Source organism: Protopterus annectens, chromosome 15.part0 (assembly GCF_019279795.1).
Source record: "Protopterus annectens isolate FY-2018-M chromosome 15.part0, PAN1.0, whole genome shotgun sequence".
Lineage (NCBI taxonomy): Eukaryota > Metazoa > Chordata > Ceratodontiformes > Protopteridae > Protopterus > Protopterus annectens.
The window spans coordinates 145,891,492-145,918,237 of NC_056749.1; the positions used below are offsets into that span (position 1 = coordinate 145,891,492).

Below are 26,746 nucleotides of genomic sequence, written 5' to 3' on the forward strand. Positions count from 1 at the left end.
GCTAGTAATATTGCAAGAGGGAATGGTGTGGGTATATAGAAATTGATAGACATGGCTAGCACCTGACACTGCTGTTAAATGCACTGCCTGCTTCTTTTTTTAGAAAGCCTAGAGAAGCCTGTCAGATTGCTATACCACACTGTTTATGCTTTGTCTACTTTAAAATTATAAGTGGTGTTCTACATGTTGCAATACTCAATGGTCCAGGGATTTAAATTATATTATTTGTAGAACATGTATACTCTGGCTGATAGTGGTATACTATTTTTTTCTGACTTAATTTATCATAAACAAACAAGTATAATAATGTATAAATTAACATAAGCACGCACATAAGGACACACGCAAGGTTACTTGTTTACTTAAAATTGTACAACAAGAAACAGAACTACACAGGCCAAGCCTAGGTAACACTCTTGTGGTGACATTTCATTCAAATGAAAGCCAAAAAATACATAAAACTGAAACTTTAAAAACAACAGCATAAGCACGTTTTTCTTGCCCAGCTCATATGGCAGATTGGGAACTCAAGCCAAGCTAAATCAAACGAAACTCTGCACACTTAGAGGGGAGCTTTTCATTATTTACTTAGCCAGTTGGAAACGATGAGTGTAATTGCCCACTGTCACTCAAGCATGCAGAAGCTGCTGCAGGCTGGAAGAACTGTCAGAATCAAGCATTCACCAATCACCAGCAATGATAAAAGGCAAGACATATGAGGTGCTTGGGCTCATAGCAGAATTTACCAGTAAAACCACACAGAGCAGTATGCCCTATAAGCTCCTACCAGCCTTTGTTTGTGGGATTTGCGCAGCTCAGTCAATGGTGTACAGAAATGCAGAATTAAACCGAGGTTCTCAATTTAAAAAAAGTCCCACAAAAAAACTTTACTGCATAAAACCCATGCACACTGCTAATAAAATGCAATGCATTTATGTCACTAAATTTAGCCACCAAGCCGAAGATTATCTGTTCAAAAACCCTACTCATTACTGTTAGTTGATAGCAACACCTTTCACTCAAGTCTAAATATCCTTCTGTTTCGCCATTAGAATTTTTTGTTTAGCTAGTATATCACACCATTTCTTTATATATATATATATATATATATATATATATATATATATATATATATATATATATATATATATATATATATATGCACATACATACATGTTTTTTCCCTAAAAATACACTAAATAAAACATGTTGCAGCACTTAACGCTTCCCAACCATCCATGTCCAGCCTGATCTTTCAGGAGGACTATGCACAGAAGACACTTGCCGTTCACAGCTCACTCTTGTTAGCACCTACCTCCGGATACCAGGCCAGCATACCTTGCTTCACTGACAGCACTAGTTAATTCCAAACAGAAATCAGGAATAATAATTAAAAGATAAATATATAAAAAGATACAACAGGCTCGACACAACAGACCACTGCCTTCCATGGGGATACTCGGCAAAAAAAACACAGACAAAACCGAATAAATAATTAATATATTGTTGCTCACTAGTCTATTGCTAGTAGTGAACCCAAAAGCAGGCACATGTGCAGAACTTTGACATACAAAACTTGTTTGTCCTTCAGTTTTAGAATGCCAGTAATCGACAGTGCAGTTAAGTGTATGTCTAGCTATATAAAAGCAAAAAAAATAAAAAACGCCAAAACGTATTACCGACTGACCCTTTAACTACTTCAGTTCGTGTTCGCGCCTTTGTAGAAACCAGCTACCCCAACTTCCGGTAATTAATCCAGACCCAGTTTTTGTTCAGTTATTCTTCCTATAAAATGTAAAGATGAAGATACTAACAGCTACGTGTCTTCTGTTACATGGATCTCAATTGCGATCAACAACATAGCAGTTGGAAGACTTGTCGACTCGACTGTGCTGCAAACTTTTATTCAATTTGTAAAAAAATATATATATATATATATTACTCAAGACTGAGTCTGTTGGCTTTCCTTATACATAAACAGTTTGCTGTGTATTTTGCAATGACACGGCCATGACGTCCTCTTTGGTCGGTTGGCACTGGCATCCACTGCAAGCTGTGAGTGGACTGCAACCTGAATAACAAGTTATTTTTTTTTTTTTTAACAAAATGAATGAACCAGGAATCAGACACAAAAATAAACTAATAAAAAGACTATTACCTGTTATAGACTCAGTACAACATGAATTAAAATAATAAAAATATTGGTCAGCTAATAAATTCTGCAGCAAAACTTTTAAAGAGTTAAGCGCTTTCATTCCAAACTCTGTACAGAAGAAGTTCCATACAGAGAGTTTGGAATTTATGTATTTATTTATTTATTTCAGTTTGGTTACTGGGGAAGTCCACTGGGCCAGTGGTGTGCCCATTTTCAGTGGAGGCCCAGGGAGAAAAGCTCCAATAAGCAATATGGTTACAAGGTTACATAATGCAATGGTAAGTACATACATAAATGGATACAAAGGTTACATACTACAGTGGAAAATACATATATGCAATCAGGTATAGGGGATAAATTGGCATTGAAATACAATTTTGACATAGGTAGCACAGTTTGTAGGTTTTTACATTCAGGACAGTAGGTTTAGATTGACTGGACAATAAGTATATATGACTTAGTTGATATTTACAATATATACAATACTTGGAGTCAAGAGATAGAGGATGCTTAGTCTGAGTATGTTAACTTGGGTTTAATTAGGATAATAGAAAGAGGTAATAGTGCAGAGAAAAGCAGGAGAATGAAGAGCTCAAAGGGGAAATTCTTAAGATAGTTATGTAGGGTGAAAGCTGGAGCATTTACGTTTAGTGGATAGGTAAGAGATAAGTAGGGTTTTGAAGGATTCAGAGTTAGGAGTAGTTCTGAGTGAAGGAGGGAGAGAGTTCCATTTTTTGCCAACAGTGAAAGAGAGAAGGTGTTGACCTGCAGGGTGTTTGGGTTTGTGGACAGAGATTAAATTTTGGTGCTCAGATCTCAGAGATCTGGTTGGGATGTAAGGGGGAAGGATGTTTGTTAAGGCTGGGCATTTATCTGGATAGAATATTAATTTGTGGGCAGTGGTTAGTTGGAAATGGTCTAGGAGGTTTGGGAGTTCCAGCCAGTTCAGAGATTGTAGGGTTAAGCAGTGGTGAGTAGAGGTTTTGGATTTAGTTGCAAATTTGGAGATTTTTATTATAGCAAGTTTCAAGTTTAGAGGTGTTGGAAGAAGATATTTTAGTTAGTAGAGGGGCTCCATATAATAGAGAGGGTAGGAGGTAGGTATTAGCAATAGTTTGCCTTGCATAGTTGGAGAGAAAGCAGTTATTTCTATAGAGCATACCTAGCTTTTGATGGGTTTTCTTGATGTTTTGTTGGATGTGGATATCAAATTTAAGGTGTTTGTCTATGGTAATGCCGAGGAGTTTTGCGGAAGGGACCACTTCTATGGCAGAGTTGCTTTGGTTAAGGACTTTGAAAGCATTCTTGTCAAAGGAGAATTTTCTGGAGGGAGGAAACGGAAGAATTTTAGATTTGTTAGAGTTGAGTGAGAGATGGTTTTGGTGCATCCAGTTTTCGGTAGTGGAAAAAGCTGTTTGAGTTTTAGTCAATAGTTCAGGAAGGTTGGAGGTGGCACAGACTAAGGTGGAGTCATCTGCATATTGGATAACTGATGTATCGGGGATGATTGAGTGAAGGTTGTTAATGAAAATGTTGAAAAGCATGGGTCCGAGGATGGACCCCCTGGGGAACACCGGTGGGTGTTGGCAAGAAAGAGGAGGTAGAGTTCTTCCATCTGACAGCTTTAGATCTGTCAGATAGGTAGCTGGAGAACCAGGAAAGGATATCAGGGGAGAGATGAAGGTTGGAGAGATGAAAGAGAAGGTGCTTGTGGGAGATGGTATCAAAGGCTTTGGAAAAGTCTAGCAGTACTGTGGCTACTAGAAATCCAAAATCGCGCGCTCGATTTACTGTGTCTAAGAAGGATAGTAAGGCGGTAGTGGTGCTGTGGTCAGTGCGAAAGCCATGCTGGGTGGGAGTTAAGAGGAGATTCTGAGTTAAAAAAGGCATAAGTTGGTGATGGACACATTTTTCAAGTATTTTTGATAATGGTGAGAGTATGGCAATTGGGCGGAAATTAGAGATATTGTAGTTTTTGCCTCTTTTGTGTAGAGGTACAATGAAGGCAGATCGCCAAAGTTTGGGTACATAAGACTCTCTTAAAGATCTGTTAATTAGGATGCTGATAGGGAGAGCAATACCATCTGCAGCAGTTTTCAGGAAGGAGGAGGGTAAGTTGTCTGGGGCATTTGAGCAAGGCTTTAGTTTTGATAGGAGTCTTTTTATGAAAGTAGTTGGTACAGGTTTGAGTTGGAAATTAAGCGTACAGTTACTAGGGGTGCTGGGAGTAGAGGAGAGAGAGTTGGATGGATTATTGTTGGGAAAAGATTTGGTTAGATTAGCAATGGATTCTGTAAAGAATGTGTTGAAGTGAGAGCTTAGTTCTGAGTCAGTTAAGCTAGGGTCAGGGCAGGGATTATTCCTAGATCCTGGGTGGAGTAGGGAATTAATAGATTCCCAGAATTGTTTAGGGTTCTTGTTATTATTGGACTGAAGTTTATTGTAGTAATTTTTTTTTTGTCGGAGGTGATTAGTTTCTTTACTTGGTTGCAGAGTTGGGTGTATTGAAGCAAGGTAGAAGGCATCTTATTTTTTTGGTAGAGCTTCCAGGATTTGTCCCTGGAGTGCATGATTTGTTTAGTTTCTTTGGATAGCCAAGGAGCAGAATTAGTCTTGATTCATTTGTTTCTTGGTGGGGCTTGGGAGTTGAGGGTTTTTAGGAAGATAGAGTTAAAATATTCTACAGCATTGTCAAGGGGAAGAGTATAAAGGATTTGCCAGTTTATATATTTAAAAGTGTTTGAGAAATTTGAGGGGTTGAAGTTGCTGAGATTGCGAGTGTGAATATAGTGGTGTTGGTGTTTAGTATTGTTGGGTGAGCGATGTATGAAAGCAGGGAGATGGCCACTGAATGTGTCTGGGATAGTACCAGAGAGAGTTATTTTATTTGGATGGGAGACTAGGACCCAGTCGATGATTGATCCTGGGGGGTGGTGTTTGTTAGGGCGAGTGGTTGTCTGTATTACTTGGGAGGAATTCTAGAGGTTAATGAATAAGGAGGGAGAAGGTGACTTGATTTTATTCCAATCAATATTAACATCGCCTAGAAGGGCCTATTATCTTGAAAGCAGTTAGCTCTTTAAAAAGTTTTGCTGTGGAATTTATTGGCTGACCGATGTATTTTATTATTTTAATTTGTGCTGTGCTGCAATGGATAATAGGGTTTTTATTAACTTTTTTAACTCCCCCTGTCTCAAACAGGTAGTTAGGCACTACCTAATGACACTGATGTCATCGCACATGCTTCCTGCACAATAATGTTGCAGGATGTACTGCAATGCGTGATGATATTAACAGCAATAAAAAATAATAAAAAAAAAAAATCGGGATTTGAAGGGGCACCCTATTATCTTGCCCTCAAAACCGGGAAATACCGACTAATTCGGTATGGTTGAGAGGTATGCTTTGTACATATCACTAGTAGTTCTGAATATCCTTAGTCCAATGGTCTAGCTGAATGTGCAGTACAGAGTGCAAAGCAATTACTTGAAAAGTCAAAGCGTGACAATACCGATGTATTCTTGAATTTACTTAATCTTAGAATCTTAATTTACTTTTATTTATTTTTTAATTTATTTTCTTAATTTACTTAATCTTGATGATATTCTTGGCTCGGTTTGCTATCACATGTCCAAGTGTAAATTAGTCAGAAGATGATATGGCTAACGCATTTGTATGGAACACAGATGGCAGAATAATAAAATTGTTGAATGGTGTTTTTTGTGGCCATCGAATCGACATTTTCGATCAGCCATAGTCAAAACAGGAAAGACCGCACAGGAAAGACCGCATAGTACGTTTTCAAATCTGCTCAACATTCTACAATAGGTTTTGCAGGGGGCAAGCCCCCCTGCACCCCCCACACCACCCCTGCTTATATATACAAATGCCTAGATCACACTACACTGAGGAAAGGGTACATTTCCCGATTCCCACTTTAATCGCAATTCTGGTTCTGCTACCTGAGTTTCGCACATTGGTTGATCGCACATAGTGCAATCGACACTGTGATAGTAAACCTCTTGGCTCACCTGCTCAAAGACTATTTTCCAGGAAGACTAGTACTATGCTACCTATTTCTTCAGGTTTGGCATACTATAAAGAAATTTGGTTACGACAGATCGAGCAGATTACTTTGTCCGTTGAGGGAAGAAGAGATGGTACGAATCCAGACAACAAAAGGTTTTGATCGAATAGGACAGATTACAGGCATTTGTGCCAAGCCAAGATCCTATTTGGTAGATTTTGAGGGTGTGGAGTATAGGTGGAATCGCAGACATTTTCTTCCTGTACCAGAATCATTATCATTGCAATCACAACATTGTATCTGTGATGCAAACTCTAAGTCAAAAAATTAGTCAGATACTGTTTCTAGACAAGAATGTGTTCAAAAGTCTAATTCTGTTCAAGAAAGTGATTCGAACATGCCATAGGTCAGCCATTTTGTGGAAAGTGTTCCAGTTGTTAACTCTAATTCCCAGTTTTATGTCATATGATATAGACGAGTTTCTAAGCTTAGTGTGAAATACACCACAACATGGACTTTATTGTATACACATGTGTATTTAGTATTGCATAATGCATGTGTATAGATTACTTGTGATTTCTGCATACCAAGTAATTTCATGACAAATTGCATGATCTATTTCATAAAGAGGAAGGAGGTAGATCTGAGGGTAAAGTGTGTGTGCTTTATCTTTAAGAACCATGCGAGGCTGTACGTGCATGTATACATTCCAGACACTTGCAGTCCCTAGTGCCATTTTGTAGAAGCAGCCTGACAGTAAGCGTACATGATCACAGTTCATAGCTTTATAGGTGTGTACTAGGCCAACAGCCCTGGAGCCTTTACAAGCCTAGCCCATAGAAGTGCCCTGGCATCATGCCACCATTAGTTCACAGAGCCTCTATCAAGTAGAGCAACTGGAGTGATCCCCAGGATGAACTTTCTATTTCCCATCCACTCATCAAGATTTCTCTTGAAAAGGGCCAGTGAGGTGCACTGCTTGACATGTATGGGAAGTCTATTCCAGAGCATGGGCAGCCTCTGGGTTATGACCCTGTCCCTCCAGAATGTTCTGTTGATTGTGGTAATGAGGTTGAGGTCCCTGGAATGTTTGGTGTGGGGGAATTCAGATTTCTCTAGGTGTAACATTTCTAACAGGGCTGGGTCAGACATGACTTTGTAAGTCGAGCAGAGATCGCCTCTTAATAGATGGTATGAGACCAAGAAAAGTTGGAGTTTTTTGAGTCTGTCCATGTAGAGCATGTATTTAAGGCCTAGGATCCTCTTCCTGAGGTACTTTTGTCACCTTTCCAGCTGTTGCAGGTGTTTAGTGAGGTACATGCCAAATGGGGCATTATACTCGATTGGTCTAATAAGGGAAGAGTAGAGAAAGATGATGAACTCTTGTTAGTTAGCTAGTTGGTTTGTATATTATAAGTATATATACAAATATAAATATATGTTACTTAAGTTATAGTCAGTAAGCTTCTATAGTGATGTGTTTGTATGAAATAAAGCTGCTTGAAAGAACCCACAAAGACTTGTTTATTTGTGTCCTAACACGAAAGCGACACCAAGCATTTCTGTATTGCATTCACAGGTATATATGTATGATTACAAGAACATGGAATAAAGTGAAAGTTGTATATAATACAAGTAAATCAGAATTGATTTCTATTGATTAAGATGCATTGGAAAGAAAACTGTGGTACAAAATACTAGGGGGAATTTGTTTTTCAAAAGCACCCGATAGAAAAAAAAACAAAAATATTAGCACTTCATTGACACACACACACCATTGAAAGCACTTCATCGAAACACCTAAACATTGTTCCACAAAAGATTGAAAAACACAAGGCCCACAAGCCCTCCCTGTGGAGGGCTGCATTCCCTCCAAACCTCTAATATTAATGTATATTAACTCCAGCATCGCACTATAATGGGGAAAGGGGCATGCGAACTCCACTGCCCACCACACCATACCTCTCAACCTGGAAACATCAAAAATCTGGACAGAGGCTCATGAAAAAATAGGTAAAAATCTGTACGCTGATTAACATAAAATTTGCATACATAATTATGTAACCCCACCCACTCCAGTGGAATTGCGGGATATTGACTTTCAAAAGCAAACTGAAGAACAGACAACCAAAACATGGCCCCAGACCCTGTAATAAATGGTAACCATTTTTTTTAATGTGTAACGATGATGTTCACTGGGGAGGGAGAACATGAACCTTAGGATTTTGTTTTTGGTGACGCAGTATGTGGGTTTTGTAAAAGTAGGGCATTTAATGATAGGCAATATTCTAATATTAGCAAAAGAATATTATAGTTTGTTAGGACCTCCAAAAGTCCTCCATGGCCTACTGATCAGTGGCATAGCTACAGTTTGTGCTGTCTGGAGCTGTCAGTTTGACACCCTTCTCCCCCCCTCACAAAATCATGGTCGAATGGGGCCCCCCATACACAGCCCTCCCCACTGCAGCCATTACAGTGTCCCATTATTTGGCTATTTCATCCCATTTACCATAAACACTGTAATGTGCATACTGCTTTACTTCTACAATGATTTGGATTTTCATTTAAAACTTTTATTTTACATTTTACAGCGCAAACACTAATAGACATCTGCTAAACAAAGCAATTCAGTCTCTCAATGAAAATAGACTTGGCATTAAAACCTCTCTGCCCTTGAAACTCACATTCATTGAAACAGCATTGAAACCCAAATTCAAAGAAAATGCATCTGGCCAGTGGGGGGATAAAGATTACCGTTGGGCTGTTTTCAAATCATAACCCCCTTGCACATGAAACATAATGTGTTCTTTGATACACCTTCCTGATTGTATTAAATTATATTCCTAGTATAGTACAGTACAGTTAGAGTGCATTTTAAATGTATTGTTTTTAACATTTTTACAGTAAGCAATGAAGTAAAATTCATGAACCAATGACAAAACTGTCCAGTTCAGAAAATTCCCATCATGAAAGTCTACTCAAACTTCTGCAATCCACCAGTATCCGTAAATATGCATAATCAACCAGTATCGGTAAATATGCACAATCTCTGCAGAAGTAAAAGTCATCTAAAAGAATTCCACATCAAAGAGATCTGTAACTAATGAAGAGGTTGCTGCTAGCAAACACATTTATATTTCACTGTTTAATCTACAATTAAAGTGCCTGTTGCCCTTGAGGAATAAATTGCCTATGTTGCATTAAAAAATGATAAGCTAGTAATATTGCAATAGGGAATGGATGGCAAACTGACAGATTTATTGCTACTAGGCATCACCGCCAAAGAGGACATTCTCAGGACTGCAGCATCCACCCTTTAAAAGTACAACACAGTATAGTATCAGCAATGCATCTACATACTGTGGGAGTAGAATCCACAGCCTTCTGCATCAAAAGGAAGTATGCTACCTGTTGTGCTACTAACAATGCAAGCAGACTTGACATAAGCAGCAATAAATGTCTCTTTTGCTGAAGCTCTCAGCTCCTTGTAAAATCCATTCAACTATATCTTTCAAACTTGAAGCAAAAGAAATCTGGAAAAAGACAAAATTTATTGGGGAGACAAAAGCCCAAAAACCAGGGCCACATTTTAAACATAGCTTGTATAATCTTGGAAAGTTGCTAGAATAAAATGTTATGTTACCACCATGTGTTTCCTGAAAGATAGGAAGACTGAAACTTAAATGGCTATCATTTAGTGAATTTAGTTCTCACCATAGCACTCAACCTCTTAGCACAGAAAACATGGACAAAGCTAATAATGGGGGAATACAGGCCTAAAAGTAGGGACAAATTTCAAATATCAATCTTATCATATTTCACTAATTTCCAAATCACATCCCCTTTTCACTTTCCACCTGCTTTTAAACACTGAATGTTATGTGGGATTTACTTCACATTGTCGAAGGCTGACAATATCGAAGCTGATATTATCGGCACCAGATTAGAGAAAGCAAAAAACATTGAACGTTTAAATGGAAATCTCCGTAAGGGGATATTTCCATTTAGTTCAATGTAGTGCGGTCTCAGAGTTGGTATATTTAAATAGGGAGGGGTGTGGGGGTGCAGGTTGACCTGCCCCCCTGCTTGCAAAAGTAAGTTTTTATTTATTTTTGTTTTTAGGCATTTTCTTTTTATCTTTCGATGTTTCAGAATTCTATGATATGGTGTCAACAATATCAGATTCTATATTCTGAAACTTTAAGATAATATAGATGCATTATGTGTACGCCTACTTTTTGAAAATACTGGCACTTGCTTTTCTTTGATACAGAATGTTATTTTTTTACATTGCTGTGGTCAATATAACCCTTTACAGAGAATATCTTCAATCCTATTTTTCATCCAGTTTACTCTAAAAAACCCTCCTTATCCATATGAGTACAATCTTCTGATCTAATTTATAAGTTATTAAACTAAGCATTACCAGCTAGCTGTCAGCTGGAATGTAAGCTTATTGTCTTCTATGTTGTGTCTGTAAATGAATAATTGAATTATGTACTGCCCATTTAGAAAGGGATAAATGAGTCATTCCTAAAGATAACTCGCAACTAGTATGCTGAAATTTGCCTGCAGTACCCAGTTCACATTTTTTGCCACTTTTTAAACACCATGCACTCCCTTACCACAGGCTGCAGGTTCCCATCTTTGAGGAGTATGTAGTGCCTCTGCTTCCCACTCCCATCTCCCTATATCCCAAAGGGAGAGAATTTAGTGCCCTGGGAAATGGAGTCCTTTAGTGCTCTTGCATATAGATAACTTGTATGTTTCAAATTACTGTACAGGATGGATTAAACAATCAAATGAAAATTATATATTCAATATACCGTCAATATCAAACTTCTGCTTTTTTCCAAAGGTAGTTTTAACAATTTAAAATTGTTTGACACTTTACAAGCTGTCTAACAGCAATCAAACTGTCAACCATTTTTCCTTAAAGATATTGCTTGCAATGCAAGTTGATGCCCAGAGCATGTGCTCCATTTGCCCCATCTCTCTTGTGGTAGAGCCACATGCATTCTGTTTTATACCTTTTCTCACAAGAACTAACATGGTTCTTTTATACCACAACTTGTTTTTAAGCTCAAAAGTTATTAAACACATTAAACAAAGCATACACGGAAACAACTGTGCAAGTGCTTACACGCATATGATTTTTTTCCTTAAAATCATTTCTGGCCTGATTTCTTTTCTATCACCCTCTACTAAGAATACTATAAAAAAACAGACCTAATGATCCAACATGCATATCCTCTGCACTATTGCTACTATAAAACTAAGAAACAGTCTGAATATGTAAATCACTTAAAATGTGGACAGCATCCTTAATTATGTGCTAACAATTTTCTTCTTCTGTGTTAAATTATTCTTTTTTTCTTTTGACATTTTGTTTAAACGATTATATTACAATCAAAATACCTGAAGTAAAAGGTCAGGCTAACATTAAAATGCTAAGAGTGCAAGTCAGGCTGTTCTGCTATGAACCTCAAGAGAGTCTGTTCCCCATTATGTGCCCAAACTAAGTGATGCTGTCTTCTCAAACACATACAACCATAAAGGAGTATTAGTGTGCAGAACCATCACTTCAAAGAAACCAATGGGAAAGATCAAACTCTACATCAATTAACTTGTCTCTACACATCCACTACGCTGTTGTTCTTTCACCTTACAAACATCATCTTAGTAAGACAAATACTTTTAATCATTATATTATTTACAATTGTAGAAGTAGACAATGCTTGGATGCTTTCTTTTCATTAATTCCCTCCTTACACACACAAACACACAAAAAATGTACCTTCGGAATCCTTAACAGATGTCTTCCGCACCTACAAGAACTCCTTAAAATATAACTAAAGTAAGCAAATGGGCCAGCGGTCTATCTGATAAGAGTAAGCAGGAGTGAGCACTGTGTCTCGAGTCCACTTACAATAACAAAATAGGCCACCAGACATACCTTTCTTCCAAATAACCGATAAATGGAAAATGCGCCTTCTGAATGACTGCACCTTAACTTCCTCACCTTCTTTTTTTTTTTTATTTTATTGATTTTCATTATAACAAACTTATAAGCAATCACATAGAAGTGTATAATATAATATAAATTACAAATTTAAGAATTAATGACATATTTTTCACATTTAAATATGAATATAAATTTAACAAAATCAGATACACTAAAGTATATACAAAGACATCCAGTATTTATACTTTAGAATACACTATAATCCTCAGTTTGTAGCTTATTTCACAGATGAAAAGAGGAAAGTCAATTACTTTTATGAAGGAGGTTCATTCTTTTCCAACAAATTTTGCACGTTAACCCACAAATGATGTTCATATGTCTATTTCTAGAAATTGTGTTTTTTATCTATAGATGACATATAGCTTTTAATATATCAGTAAACTCAGAAAATGTAGGAGGATATTTTGAGATCCAATTTTTTGTTATGGTTTTTCTAGCCACTGCCAATATGGTCCATAGTAATGAATATTTTATTTTTCCAACACATTGTGGAATAGGCATATTAAATATAACCAAAGATTTATTCAAAATGAAATTATCTGAAAAGAGTGCTTGTAAAAATTAATTTATAATATTCCAAAAGGTGTTTAAAGTAGGACAAGCAAAAAACATATGAGCCCAGTTAATATCTACACTAGAGTTACATCTATTACAAATGTTTTGTTTTTTGTTGATTTTATCCATTAATTGTGGTGTGTAAAAAGATCTGTTCATAAATCTCCAAGTATATATTTTCCATTTCAAAGAAAAAAGATGTTTTCCCTGCCGATTGTAGTATATTAGCCTTGTCTTGCTCACTTGGGCGATTATTGTTAATTGAGCTGTAGTAGTTCCAGTAGTTATGTGGACAGCAAAATGTTTCTTCTCACAGAAATCTACAAATAAAGAAGAGATTACTTGAATAAGTATGTTTATGTAATAGAATTGATTGAAAAATTGTAATAAGATCTTAGTGTCATGTTTATTAGTTGATGAAATTAATTCTAATTTATTGTCAAGATATACTATGAACATTTGTATATTTAGCCATATGGATTTATCAAGTCCATATTTCTGTATAATATGATCGACTGATTTGGTCTTGTATTCAGAAGTTAATTGGAACCAAAATCTGAGTTCATTATTTTTAAATAAGGTAATTTTATTAACATATGAGGTTAAAAAGTCTCTTGTGTGAATGCTATGAGGAATTAGATAAAAAAATAATCTTTGTATTTAATATGTTTATATATAAAACTCCTAAAGTTAATTATAATAGTATGTATGTAATTGGCAGTATGATTAAGATTAGCATGAGTGACAAAATAATCTTTTAAAAGCCATATAACAGGAGTACTTATCATTTTTAATTGATATGTTGAAGGTCTCATTATAAGCTGCATAGCTGATAATTGCCAGAAAGATTTCCATTTAGCTGAATAAGTAATACCTAAAAGTTGTGAAATTGTTCTAATTATAAAGGAGATTGAGTAAAGATTTAGATCTGGAAATGCTATCCCGCCATTATTCTAGCTATTAATGTGTTGATTAATTGCGATTCTTGGGTTTTTTTGGGACCAAAAGAATCTTAAAATCAGAATGTTTAATTTATTAATAAACTTTTTGAAGGAATAATTTGAATAGATTGTATAATGTATAACATTTTGGGTAAAATTATTTTTATAATAGTCTTTCTTCAGTAATGAATAGTATTGTATTCCAATTTGAAAATAAATCTTGAATATTTTGCAAACATTTGTTATAATTTAATTGTATTATTGATTTTATATCTTTCACAAGAATAATTCCAAGATAAGTAATATGATTTGTATTCGGGATAAATTGAGTATAGTCCATATATATATATATATATATATATATATATATATATATATATATATATATATATTTATTATTAGGGTATATGGGTAAGATTTTGGTTTTATTGTCATTAAATGATAACCCAGACATCATTTGAAAAGTTTTGATCAATTCAAATAGTGACAGAAATGAGGAGTAATTTCCCTTTGTGGTAATAAGTATATCATCTGCAAACAATTGAATCTTAGCTATTATGTCTTTATCTCCAAACCCTCTATATTTTTAATATTCCTTATTTCATTTGCCCAATGTTCCATAATCAGAGTAAACAATAGGGGTGAGAGAGGGCATCCTTGTTTGGTACCTTTTATGATAGGGATTTTATTTGAAATATATGACCCTATTTTGATATATGCAAAGTTTCTTCATATAAATGTTGTAGAAGGTTAATAAAGTTATATGAGAAATTTAGGTACTCCAGAAGAATAAAGAAATAATTCCAATTAATTGAATCAAAAGAGGCATTTATGTCAAGACTAATTAATGGTAAGTTCCTCTTTTTCATATGAGAGAAGTCAATAATGGCTAGGATTCATTTTATATTATCAAAAGTACTTCCATTAGACACAAATCCTGCCTGGTCTTCATCTATTAATTAATAAATAATCAATATTCAGTAAGGATATTGGTCTGTAAGAGGTAATATGAATGTGTATTTCCATGATAGGGGTATATTATTATTATTCTGGGCAACATTATATACATTGTGCAGTAGAGTAATATCCATTTTTGGGCATGGTTTTATATATTTCTGGAATACTTCCATCATTTCCTGGTGCTTTATTAAGTTTAAGCTTATTGATTTGATTTTGTATGTCTGATAAAGTAATTTGCTTATCAGTAACTTCTGTTTGCTGTTTGTTCAGTTTATTATATATGTTTTCATTAATAAAATTTCTTATATTATCTTCTGACTCTTTGTTGTGTATATTGATTGATTTTATGAAAATGACATCTAAACTCTTCTGATATATCTTGAATACTGTGCACCTCTCTTTTCTTTTTCATAGAGTGTATTTCTTTAATATAATTATATTTATTTAATCTTTTGGTCTTATTCTGAAGGTTTGATAAATGTTTAGGAATTACTGAATAGGCAAGAAATTTATATTTTTCTAAAGTTATTATTGTCTTGTGATGAAAATCTATATTCTTAATTTAATACGTATATCTCATCTCTTATAATTTTAGAGGAACGATTATCTTTATTTTTGATGTGTAATGAGTCCAGATTATCCTGTATTGTTCTCATATCTTTATCCCAAACTTTCATCTTGTTGTAATACCATTTGTTAATTTGTCCATACAAGTATGCTTTTAAAGCATCCCAAATAAATATATCTTGAGTGTTAGAAGTTGAATTTATACTTAAAAAGTTTTGTCTCTCTTCTTTTAAAAAATATTGAAAATCTTTAAGCTGTGTAAGATATGCCAGAATTCTCTTAATTTGAACATTAGGGGTATTATTAATATTAAGTTCGAATACAATAGTATTATGATCAGAAATTGGGCACAATATGATTTTACTGTTAACCAGATTATTAATTATCTGTGTAGAAAGTAATATTCTATCAATTCTAGAATATGTTTTGTGTCTATTAGAATAGAAAGTGTATTGTAATGAGTTATGATCCACAAAATTATATAGATCTTTAAGTAGATAGATGTCTAGGAATTTTATTAGCTGTTTAGCTTGTGGTGTAATTTTTCTTTTGCCTGAAGTGGTTGTATCTTTTGGGTCAAGGATCCAATTGAAGTCTCCTGCCATAATAATATGGCCCTCAGATAAAGATATTATTTGAGTTAAGATGTGTCTAATAGTATTAGTACCAATACCGGGTATCCAATAATTGTTTATTAATGTATGCAATTTCTTGCCCATTTCTACTATAGCCAAAGTAAGCCTTTATTATTACAAGATGGTACTGATGACCAACATAGAATAGACCCCCTTTGTTCATTGATGGAAATAGTCCTTGATAACAATATTTTTGTATTCAAGCAAAACATCTACAGGCAGAGGGACGGTGTGGCTATGAGCACATCTTGTGCCAATAGCTACACCAACCTGGTCATGGCCAAATGGGAGGAGGTATATATTGCTACATAATTTGCTATGGACAAAGTAGTATTTTATAGGAGATTTGTGGACAACCTTTTCCTTTTATGGGAAGGTAAAAGGGAAGAATTCACTTGCTTCTTAAATACCTTGAATGCTAGCACTAATTTTCTTAAATTATCAGCTAATACATCTTATAACTCCATTGAATTTTTAGATGTTAAAGTTAGCAGGAAAATAACAGGTAAATTTACTACTGAAGTATTCAGGAAAAATTGCTATAGAAACACCTTTGTCCATCAACAAAGTATGGATCCTGAGCATGTATTTAAGAACATTGTCACAGAACAGGCCCTAAGGGTCTCTAGACTAACAGTAGATGACTATACACTAAATCAGGAGTTAAATATATTAGGAAAAAGATTTCTGGACAGAGGATACAATAAAAAAGAAATAGAGAAGGCAATAACTAATGTATCTGACACAAGAAAACATAAAGGTAAACCTTACTTTTCTGCTCCAGTTCATACATGCAAGTGGAAAGCTAACAGTAATAATGTGATGAGAATACCCATTACATATGCTAGCAATATTAGACTCTTGCAGAATGTGTATACTAAACACTGGAACATACTCACGTCCAATCAGAGAATACGCATGCTAGTGGGTGAAACTCCCAGATATACATATAAAAACAAAAGGTCTATTAAGAAGATGCTATGCCACCCTAGATATGACATGGGTCAATCTACACAATTGCTGGTAGGCACATACCCCTGCAATGCATGTAATTTCTGTCACTTGGTAGATAGTGGGGAAAGTTTTGATCATCCGGACACAGGGAAAAGGATGCATTTTAAAGTTAATGATAACTGTAATACCACTAATTTCATCTATTTAGCATCTTGCACACTCTGTTATTCTTTCTATATTGGGATGGCAACCTGTAGACTAACAGAATGAGAGAGCACATCTATGATATATTGAGACAAGCTGATACTAATGCCCTAGCTAAACATATTACTAAGCTAGGCAGTCAACATACTTTTAGATTCATGGTTATAGAAGTGATAAAAAAGGGCAATAGAGGTGGACCCAATAAGAATAAGGTGGAAAATAAAGAACTTGAGTGGATTATCAGGATGAGAGCTAATAAAGGGAAAGGTCTGAATGACAAGATTTCCATTAAACCAGTTTTGGTCAATAGACCTTTAGCCAGATAGTATGTTTATTTGTTATGTTTTTTATACATTTATAATCTTTTATAATATTTATTGGTTTTAATGATGAATACTAGGATGTTTCATATATTAAATGAGCTGTTACTTTAAATTTCTATTCTTAATTGAGTTTGCTGTATGATTGGCTGCTGCCTATTTTAAAAGCAACACAGTTTCACATCATGTTTGTCTGATGAAGCGGCTTTGGCTGAGAAAGTGCTCACCTATCTGTTACTGGAAATAAAGAACCTTGGATTTTAGAAGCTGTGCTCTGTTACCTCCATTATTTTTGTTTTTTGTAAGCCTTTATTATCTTGGTATGTTTTTATTATTCTGGGTAGATGAGATGCTTTATTCCACAATATTTCTACACCTCTTTTCTTTTTTGTGCACTCTGAGCTTACAATAATTGTATATTTATTTGTATCTAAGAATTTAATAGTATTTTTCATTAAATGAGTTTCTTGTAAAAATATTATATTAGGTTTATGAATGGCTAGATATTTAAATAGATTACTTCTTTTATAGGGGTTGTTCAGACCGTTTAAGTGACATACCTTTCAACATGGTCGTGTTATATAATTGTTAGCGTGTGATGTACTAGTAACATATCAATAGCCTGCATGAAACATGAGAATCTCCCTCCAAATATGAATTTGTTCAAAATGAATATAGTGAATCTAAAATCATTGAGAAAAATATGTATTCCTTGAGTTTTGTATTCTGTACTTTTTTTGAATAAGCTACACTGGATGTCAAAAAACTTTCTTTTAAGAAAATGATTACATATTCTAAGTAAAAAAAAAAAAAACACAACATAGCTCCCCACCTGGAGTTATGAACTCCTAATCCCAATGAAATTACTCACTGAGATCAAAACCCTAAACAGTAGCAACAGAACGCAAACCCCACTAATAATATAGATTATGCAATTTAAATTGGAAACAAAACTAGAACAAAGTTTCTTATAAAACAAAAAAAAAAACAACTTTAGAATAATTCATCTGGAATGAATATATGTTCATATAAGAAATACCCTATAGATAAATGTGTGTGACCAAATAAAATACAGTATGTTATTATTATTATATTCAAAGATGCGTCAAAATATCTAAAGAAATATTAAAGAACTAATTAGATTAACCGACAACCTTACAACTGATATACATAAAAGTAATTATATATATATATATATATATATATATATATATATATATATATGTCGCTTCTACTTAGATATATATCCTACAATATCAAAATCAAGATTGTGCTACTCAAGTAATGACATGTTTGTATAATCATTATAGTCTGCAATAATATATTCATAAATCATACTATGCCTCTTCCCTTATAGTTATAAGTTATACAAGAGAAGGAGAGAGAGAGAGAAAAAAAAGATGAATAAAAGCTATTATACATGTATGAACCTTTCCAGTCAATTATACTCAAAATGGCATCCTTAATGACACAGACGTAGCTATTAGTGATACCCTTGAGAGGTATTCAAAGCATCGGTAATAAATGAAACATATCAAATACAGTTACTATGTTGAGAAACATTCACTGTCAAAATATAGACATTTCTTGTGCAAAGCCAATTAGATAGGATAATTATATTATTCAGCTCCTTACTACACAAACAGTCTATGGAGATAGAAACAACCTCTCTTGTGAAATTTAAACAAAAAACTGCAGTATGTTAAGTAGGAACTAACTTTAAATAAGGCAACATTTATGATAATATGAGATGATATCAAAATAACTGGAATAAAAGAAAAGAAGAAAGAAATGAAAAGAGAAAAAAGGAAGATATAGACTGCAATGAATGTACATATACCGAATAAATAAATTAAATACATACATGTTTGGAAGTAAAGTCTTTCACTATTCTTTATCTTCTTTCTTCCCCTTCCATCACCTCTCTCTCCCTTTCACATTTTTTCCTGTTGATTTTGTACTTTTCTAGCCTCTGGAAGCCAAAGATATACAAAAATATTCAAGTAATCGTGTACTCGACCATATATTTCATTGTTCTGTAGCTTAAAATGTGTTTTACAGAAGAAAAACAATAACCAAACCATTTCTTGGCTGTAGATATGGTCTACACTTCCTGAAAACTATCGTCTCATGCCAGTGATGACAATGCAAAGTAAAAGGGAAGAAATGGTTCCAAGGCTAAACGAGAGGTTCAGAAAGAGAGTTAGCTCGTGAAATTGCAGCATGAGGAAAGCAAAGTACAGAAAATTGTTTCTAATGATCGGCAGGAAACTGCCAAAATACAGCAAAAATGTACACACTTTACAAGTGTACTCGCAGCTCAACCTGGTCTGTGACATCAGTAGGAAGTGTTGGTGGGACATATTTGTGCCGCAGAGACTCCCCCTCCTGTGGTATAGACTCCCTGTCCACATCAAGCAGAGAGCCTCATTAACCCTTTTTAAGTGCAACCTGGATAACTGGATGGGGAGCAGAAAATACACCCATGAGATTCCACTTGTTTCTCTGCTGGACAGGGGCATTTGGTGCTGACTTGTCGGAACATGGGCTAAATTCTTTGCTAGGCTTGTAAGGGCCTCAGGGCCAATAGCCTAGTAACTTCCTATGATATTATGATTCTATATATATATATATATATATATATATATATATATATATATATATATACACACACACACACACACACACACACACACACACATATTATATATAGGTCCCAAACTGTCAAACATTCACAGAAGATATGCCTTTGCAGCCACGGAACATATACATAATGTTTACTACAAAAAAAAATCTTAGTTACAGCACATAAGCACATCAGACATCACTTTTTAACCAGTATAGATTCCCATATGCCTTGTTATTAATTAAAAGGAGAGAGAAGAAAAGAAAAAAACAAAAAAGATAAGTCTAAACAGCCTGGCACATTTATATACATCACTTGAACAGATGTGCAGCACATATACCCTACACCATTTACATTACCTGAACAAATGTTTAGCATATATACCATGCAGTATTTACATTATGTAATTTCATTCAACAGGAATAATAAAACAGATCTTGTAATTAATGTTACTCATCAAAGTATATGTAAGGAGAGGAAAACTGTTATACAAGTATGTCATACCATGAGATTCAAAGAGGGAAATGTGAAATCTGTACAGAAGAAAGAGAAAGGAAAAGAAAAACATTTTTTTTTACTTTAGACCTCCCCCTAATGAATCCCAACATATTCTTATATCTTAAATAGAAGGTTATTGAATGTATAGAGATATATAAATATTAAGTTTGTGGAGATATGAAGTATGGAAAGAGAATTAAGTAAAACAATTATGTTATGAAGCAAGTGCAATTATTATGATCATTATAAGTTAGGGTTAAATATTTGAAGCAGAAAATAAGAAATTATGTGTAACTGTAATGAAAAAAAAATTGTAAATTATGACAGGCTGAATTAAGGTGTAAATGAAGTATTATAGATAAACATCAAAAAGGAGAAGAGAAGGTCTTACCTTGAATGTATAACATAACAAAATAGTTAAAGTCCATAATGTTAACATAGTTTATGAATAAACTGTGTTATATTTCATTTGTTGTTTTAGTTTCTTTTGTTTCTCACTAGATTTCCATGTAGAATTAGAAGCCATTCTTTTAAGAGAAGGGTTAGCCCAATCCATTTCTTCTGTTTTTTTTCTAGCAATTTGTGTTTTTTAACAAAAGCCAGAACAGAGTCAAAATCCTCAAACATCAAAGGACCATCAGGGAGAAAAATCTTCAATCTTGCAGGAAACAAGAGGCGAGGCTTAATCTGAACCTTTTTAGTTATTTAATCAAAGGTAAGAAAATTTTTCTCTTGGCAATTATCATTGTTGAGTAGTCATTGTGAAAACGAATGATAAAGTCATTATATTTTAAAGGAGATTTCAACCAAGCAGTTTTTAAAATTAGATCTTTATCAGATGAGGAGAGAAATTTTACTATGACTGATCTTGGTTGTTTCCTATAAGTGCTGCTTACTGATGTAAGTGACCTGTGGGGTCTCTCTATTCCAAAAGACACAGCCTCAGGTAAATCCAGAAATTTTGGTAACCAAGTGTTGAGAAAGCTTGTCATGTTATTTCCCTCTGTTTTCCTGAAGTCCGAAGATCCTGATATTATTCTGACATGATCTGTTCTCTAAATCATCCAGTTTATGTTGTAATGAGGTGTTTAGCTTAAGTAGAAATTCTGTTATTTTCATTTTCTTGTAATCTGCCATCAAAGTCTGTTAGAGATTCTTCAGTACTTATTTAGATTTTTTGCTTTTTTTAAATCTTCATGAAGTAAATCCATCTGCTTAGTAGCTTTTTCTTTAACATTATCAATTTTATAGTCAGTCTTGTCAATATTTGTGGTGAGGTCTTGAATATTAGTTATTAGTGTTTGTAGTTCTTTTTTTAGACTGGAATCCTGACTGCTTGTCTTAGTGAAGCTCATGATGAAATTCTTCCAGATGAGATAGTTATTCTGATGAAATTTTGAATGGAAAATATGTTCACTTTCAATTTGTAAGTAGATATTCCTGTATAGTATGTTAAATACTGTCAATTTATGTAGGGGAAAAAAACACATTTTCATTAATAGGAGACAAAATTCCAGTGAAGATATATTTTCTTTAGTGGAGCTTGTGAAATCTGCTGCTACACAGTGTCCAAGCTGGCCACACCCCCTTTTCCTCACCTTCTGAATGGCTGGAACTCCCTACACACACCAAAAAACAATGCCGCGGTGATAAACACACCTTAAAGTCCAAAAACAATGGCCATGGTGATAAAGTAATGCCATTAACAAAATGGGCCAGCAGTGTAGCATATCTGATGAGAGTAAGCAGGAGTCTGAGTGAGTGCACTTACAATAACGAAACAGCGAGCACGCATCTGATAAAAATACAGTTCTTATTTCTTACCTGAAGGCTGAGAGAGACACGAGTTGTTGGGTGCTCTGCTCTGCAAAACTTGTACACAGCTGCCATCATTCCCTATTTCCCTCCCTCCGAACAGTTTAAAATAAATATTCACAGACACAGAGTCCAGCCGGAGTAGCTGATATCATCATGCATGCCCCGTAGGCTAGAGATACAGTGATGATAGCTATAAATTTAAAGTTACAATACAGATAAATAAATAAATAAATAAAAAGTGGGAATTAAAGGGGCCACTCGTTAATTCATGGCACTCCATTATTTTGCCCTTAAAACTGGTAAATACCGAGGAATTCGGTATGGTTGGGAGATATGCACTACAACACACACCTGTGTCTCACAGCCACTAAGGCCTAAACATAAACCCAACATGTTAGTCATAGGAGACTCCATTGTGAAACACAAAGATGCGTGCCTCACCAGGCTGCGTAAGGAGAAAGTCATGGTTAGTTGTTTGCCAGATGCCAGAATCCACAATATCACCCATGCACTCAAGTTTGTCAACAACAGGTACTGTTATGACGCTGTTATAGTCCATGTTATCGTGCATGAATTGACACGTACCTACCTCAACTATATGAAGCAACTTGATCAAGCTTGCTGAATCTGTCCCAGGCAAGTATGTTCCTAGCCTAAAGCAGCATCACCCAGAATGATGCCTCAATACAAATAGAAAGTTATTGACTTTAACAGTTGGCTTAGTTTCTATTGGCATTTGAAGGGGATCCAGTACCCGACAGCCTGGAATGACATGATCAACAGACCACAATGCCTTGCTAGAGATGGCCTGCATATGTCTTCCTTGGGCTTCAAGACCCATAGTGACTTTTTTAGGCAATGCCATGAGGTCAAAACCACCAACATGAAAATTTTATCAAAACTCAAATTAAAGGTCATTCTACTAAATGCTAGGAGTCTAAGCATGAAACTGAATTCATTGCAAGTCTTTTTAACCCTGGAAGATGCAGACATTTGTGCTGTCACAGAAACCTGGTTCAAAGCTGCAGAGACCACCCCAGTCATATCAAGTTACTCATCCAGTCATACGTTCAGACCCCAAACCGTGGGCAGAAACACAAAAGGAGGTGGAGTTGCAATATATATATTAAAGACATACTCACCTTCAGGCTGGTCAAACAGAGTGATGCACAGGAAACACTCCAGGTGAAGTTAACTGTTGACAAGACCCCTATTCAAATCATAGCTAGCTACAGGCACCCAACTTTAGCTCAAGATGCTCACTCTACCTATATGGCCCTCTTCAAATCTATCAAGGTTTGACCCTTTACCCTGATTCTGGGCAACTTTAACTATCCAAACATAGACTGGAAGAACTACTCATGCCAAAACACAAAATCCCTACAGTGTCTTCCTCCCTGGTAAGATCCAACCACAAAGTGGTCACTTTCGAAGTCACCATCTGCCCTGACCCCCCCAGCTAGTGTCAAATAAAAAAAACTTTTCCAAAACTGAGTACAACCTCCTGAAGGAAGGTGTAAATAGCTTCACAGCCTTCTCCCCCTCGATAGGAACTGGCATACAGGTCCAAACCTACACCAAAGTACTATACAAGCATTTATATAGCTGCATGGAATCAGGAATACCTGACAGTACAGAATCATCCTCCTCAAGGAAGAGTAAACTTGTCTGGTGGACATCTGCAATAAATAAACTCTATAATTAAAGGAAAAAATTGCTGTCCAGGACCAAGAAAGAGCAGGTGCCTAATTGGAATCAATCTCTCCTTAGTCTGAACAAGCAAATAAGAGCACTAGTGAAATCCTTGAAAGCAAACTTTGAGTCCAAACTGGCCACATCTACTAAGGACAATAATAGGGTTGGGAGGGTGTCCAAATGGTTAAGGGGCTTGCCTTACAAACACAAGGTGCAAGGTTTGAGTCTCACAAGAGATAATTGGCTAGGCTTAAAATGGCTCGCAAGGGCAGTTAGCTTAGTACTAATCTATGAACCTATGAGGCCTTCTTCACATATGTCCACAATCTCAAATGAAGCACTCTGGTCTGTTCAGAACTGGTGGTGAAGGACACCACATACACAAACCCCGTAGACATAGCCAACCTGCTGGCAGATGGGTTCAGTGAAAACTTCACCCCATCAGTAAACTGGGACATCCCCAGCACCTACTCCCCTCCCCTTATATCAAGGGAGGAAGTCATCACTCCCCTTTCTAAAGCAAAAAATACAGCCTCCATGGGACCCAATAACATCCCAGGCTGCATCTGACATGAACTTAGGCAGGAACTTGCAGCAACACTAGACACTCTATTCAACCAAAGCTTGAGTACCAGTGTTGTCCCAGCTGAGTGGAGGACAGCCATAGTCATCCCTTTGCACAAATGTGAAGCAGCCACCAATCCAGGAAATTATAGACCCATCAGCTTAATTAGCCTGATCTGCAAGGCCATGGAACAGATTATCATGGACCTCATTAACAAGGATACTGACAACCTCCAAACACTCAATCCCATACAGTTTGGTTTTGTCAAGTGGAGATCATGCCTGTTAAATTTGGTCGACTTCTTTGAGACAGCTACCAAAACCATGGATGAGGGGAAGACTGTGCACACCATCTACCTTGACCTGGCCAAAGCCTTTGATATTATTCTCCACTCGGGTATAATATATAATCTCTCTCAACTAGGCATCAATTTGTATGTTACCAGATGGGTAGCCACCTCAAGCAGTAGACCCGTAATGAGTGGTGTACCCAAGAGATCAGTTTTGGGGCCTCTGTTGTTTGGGATATTCTTTTCTGTGGTGCAGGCCAAAACCAGTGGCTATGGCTAACCAGTTTGTAGATGGCTGCAAACTGGACACAGTCATCAATTTCCCTAGTGATGTGTACATCCTCCAAGAGGCCCTCACTCAAACAAATGACTGGTGCCAGAAACATGGCACCAAACTGAATGCAAAAAAATGCATTATCATCCCCTTTGGAGAGAGTGACATCCCCACAAATGATCACAGTAATAACAAGGTCCTAAGAATATAGTCAGTCAGGAGAGACTTGGGCACTCAGGTTGATAGCAAACTGACTTTTGACCATCGTATTGCCTCTGTTGTACAGAAAGCTTTTTACATGGTCCACCTCATTAGTAAGTGTATCTCAACCAGGGGCAAGGCTGTTATAATATCCCTGTATTCTTCCCTTATAAGGCCCATTATTGAGTACAATACCCCCTTCAGCATGTACCTCACCAAACACATGCAGCAGCTATAGAAACCACAGCGGATCCACACCAGGGGAATCTAGGGCCTCAAACATCTACCATACACAGGTTAAAAGCCCTGTCCCTCTGCTCTGTCTCATACAGACTCCTCAGAGGTGACCTCTATCTGCCATACAAAGCAATCGCAGACCCCAGCTTGATGGGACTGCTGCATATCTGCAAGTCAAGCTCAACTTGAGTCACCCACATGCACAACCTCAACCTGGTCTGTGACATCAGTAGGAAGTGTTGGTGGGACATATTTGTGCCGCAGAGACTCTCCCTCCTGTGGTATAGACTCCCTGTCCACATCAAGCAGAGAGCCTCATTAACCCTTTTTAAGTGCAACCTGGATAACTGGATGGATAACTGGATGGGGAGCAGAAAATACACCAATGAGATTCCACTTGTTTCTCTGCTGGACAGGGGCATTTGGTGCTGACTTGCCGGAACATGGGCTAAATTCTTTGCTAGGCTTGTAAGGGCCTCAGGGCCAATAGCCTAGTAACTTCCTATGATATTATGATTCTATATATATATATATACACACACACACACACACACACACACACATATATTTTATATATATATATATATATATATATATATATATATATATATATATATATATATATAAAGAGAGAGAGAGTGTGTAAGCTCAGTCATCCTTGAAGTTACATTCTTTAAATTCTCTCTCTTGTTCAGTCATCTAAGTTTTGAATTTGGTAGGTTTTGTTATGATAATAAATTTTGTTTCTGGTCACCACCCAGTAAATTGAAGTATTTAGAGTAAAAACTATAAGGAAAAAAATAATTTTATTATATGTAAAATATCTGTGGAAATTTGAGGTATATCAAACAGATTACAAGTAGAGGACTGATTATTTCTATATTTGAAAATAGATAGACTTGAATCATGTGGCTTTATTATGCAGTTAAAGCTGATCATCACTAGTTGTGCCATCTCTGCTATGAAGTGGTTAAACTACTTTGATCCTCATTCCCGGAAGTCTAGGTGCATTATGGTATATGTTTGATAATCGGTTTAAAGCTTAAGTATTGTTGTAGAGCCTGACATTAATGTACTGATACAAGATCTGCGGCATAAATGGCTTCTTCATAAAAATGAATGTAACCTCTTCTTCAACCAGAAACATGAAAACAAGCCAGCAAAAGTTTGAAGCCCAGCACATTTAATTTTAAAGGACCT

The 26,746-nt window shown here is 35.7% G+C and overlaps 1 long non-coding RNA gene across 1 annotated transcript in view; it reads left to right on the forward strand.

Annotated features, from left to right (window-relative positions):
* The window catches only part of LOC122790064, a 606,730-nt gene extending 585,554 nt beyond the window's left edge, over positions 1 to 21,176 (forward strand). The window contains exon 3 of the long non-coding RNA XR_006362913.1: positions 21,044 to 21,176. This is a non-coding gene — a long non-coding RNA (uncharacterized LOC122790064). The remainder of the gene's footprint in view (positions 1 to 21,043) is intronic.
* The last annotated feature ends 5,570 nt before the right edge of the window (positions 21,177 to 26,746 follow it).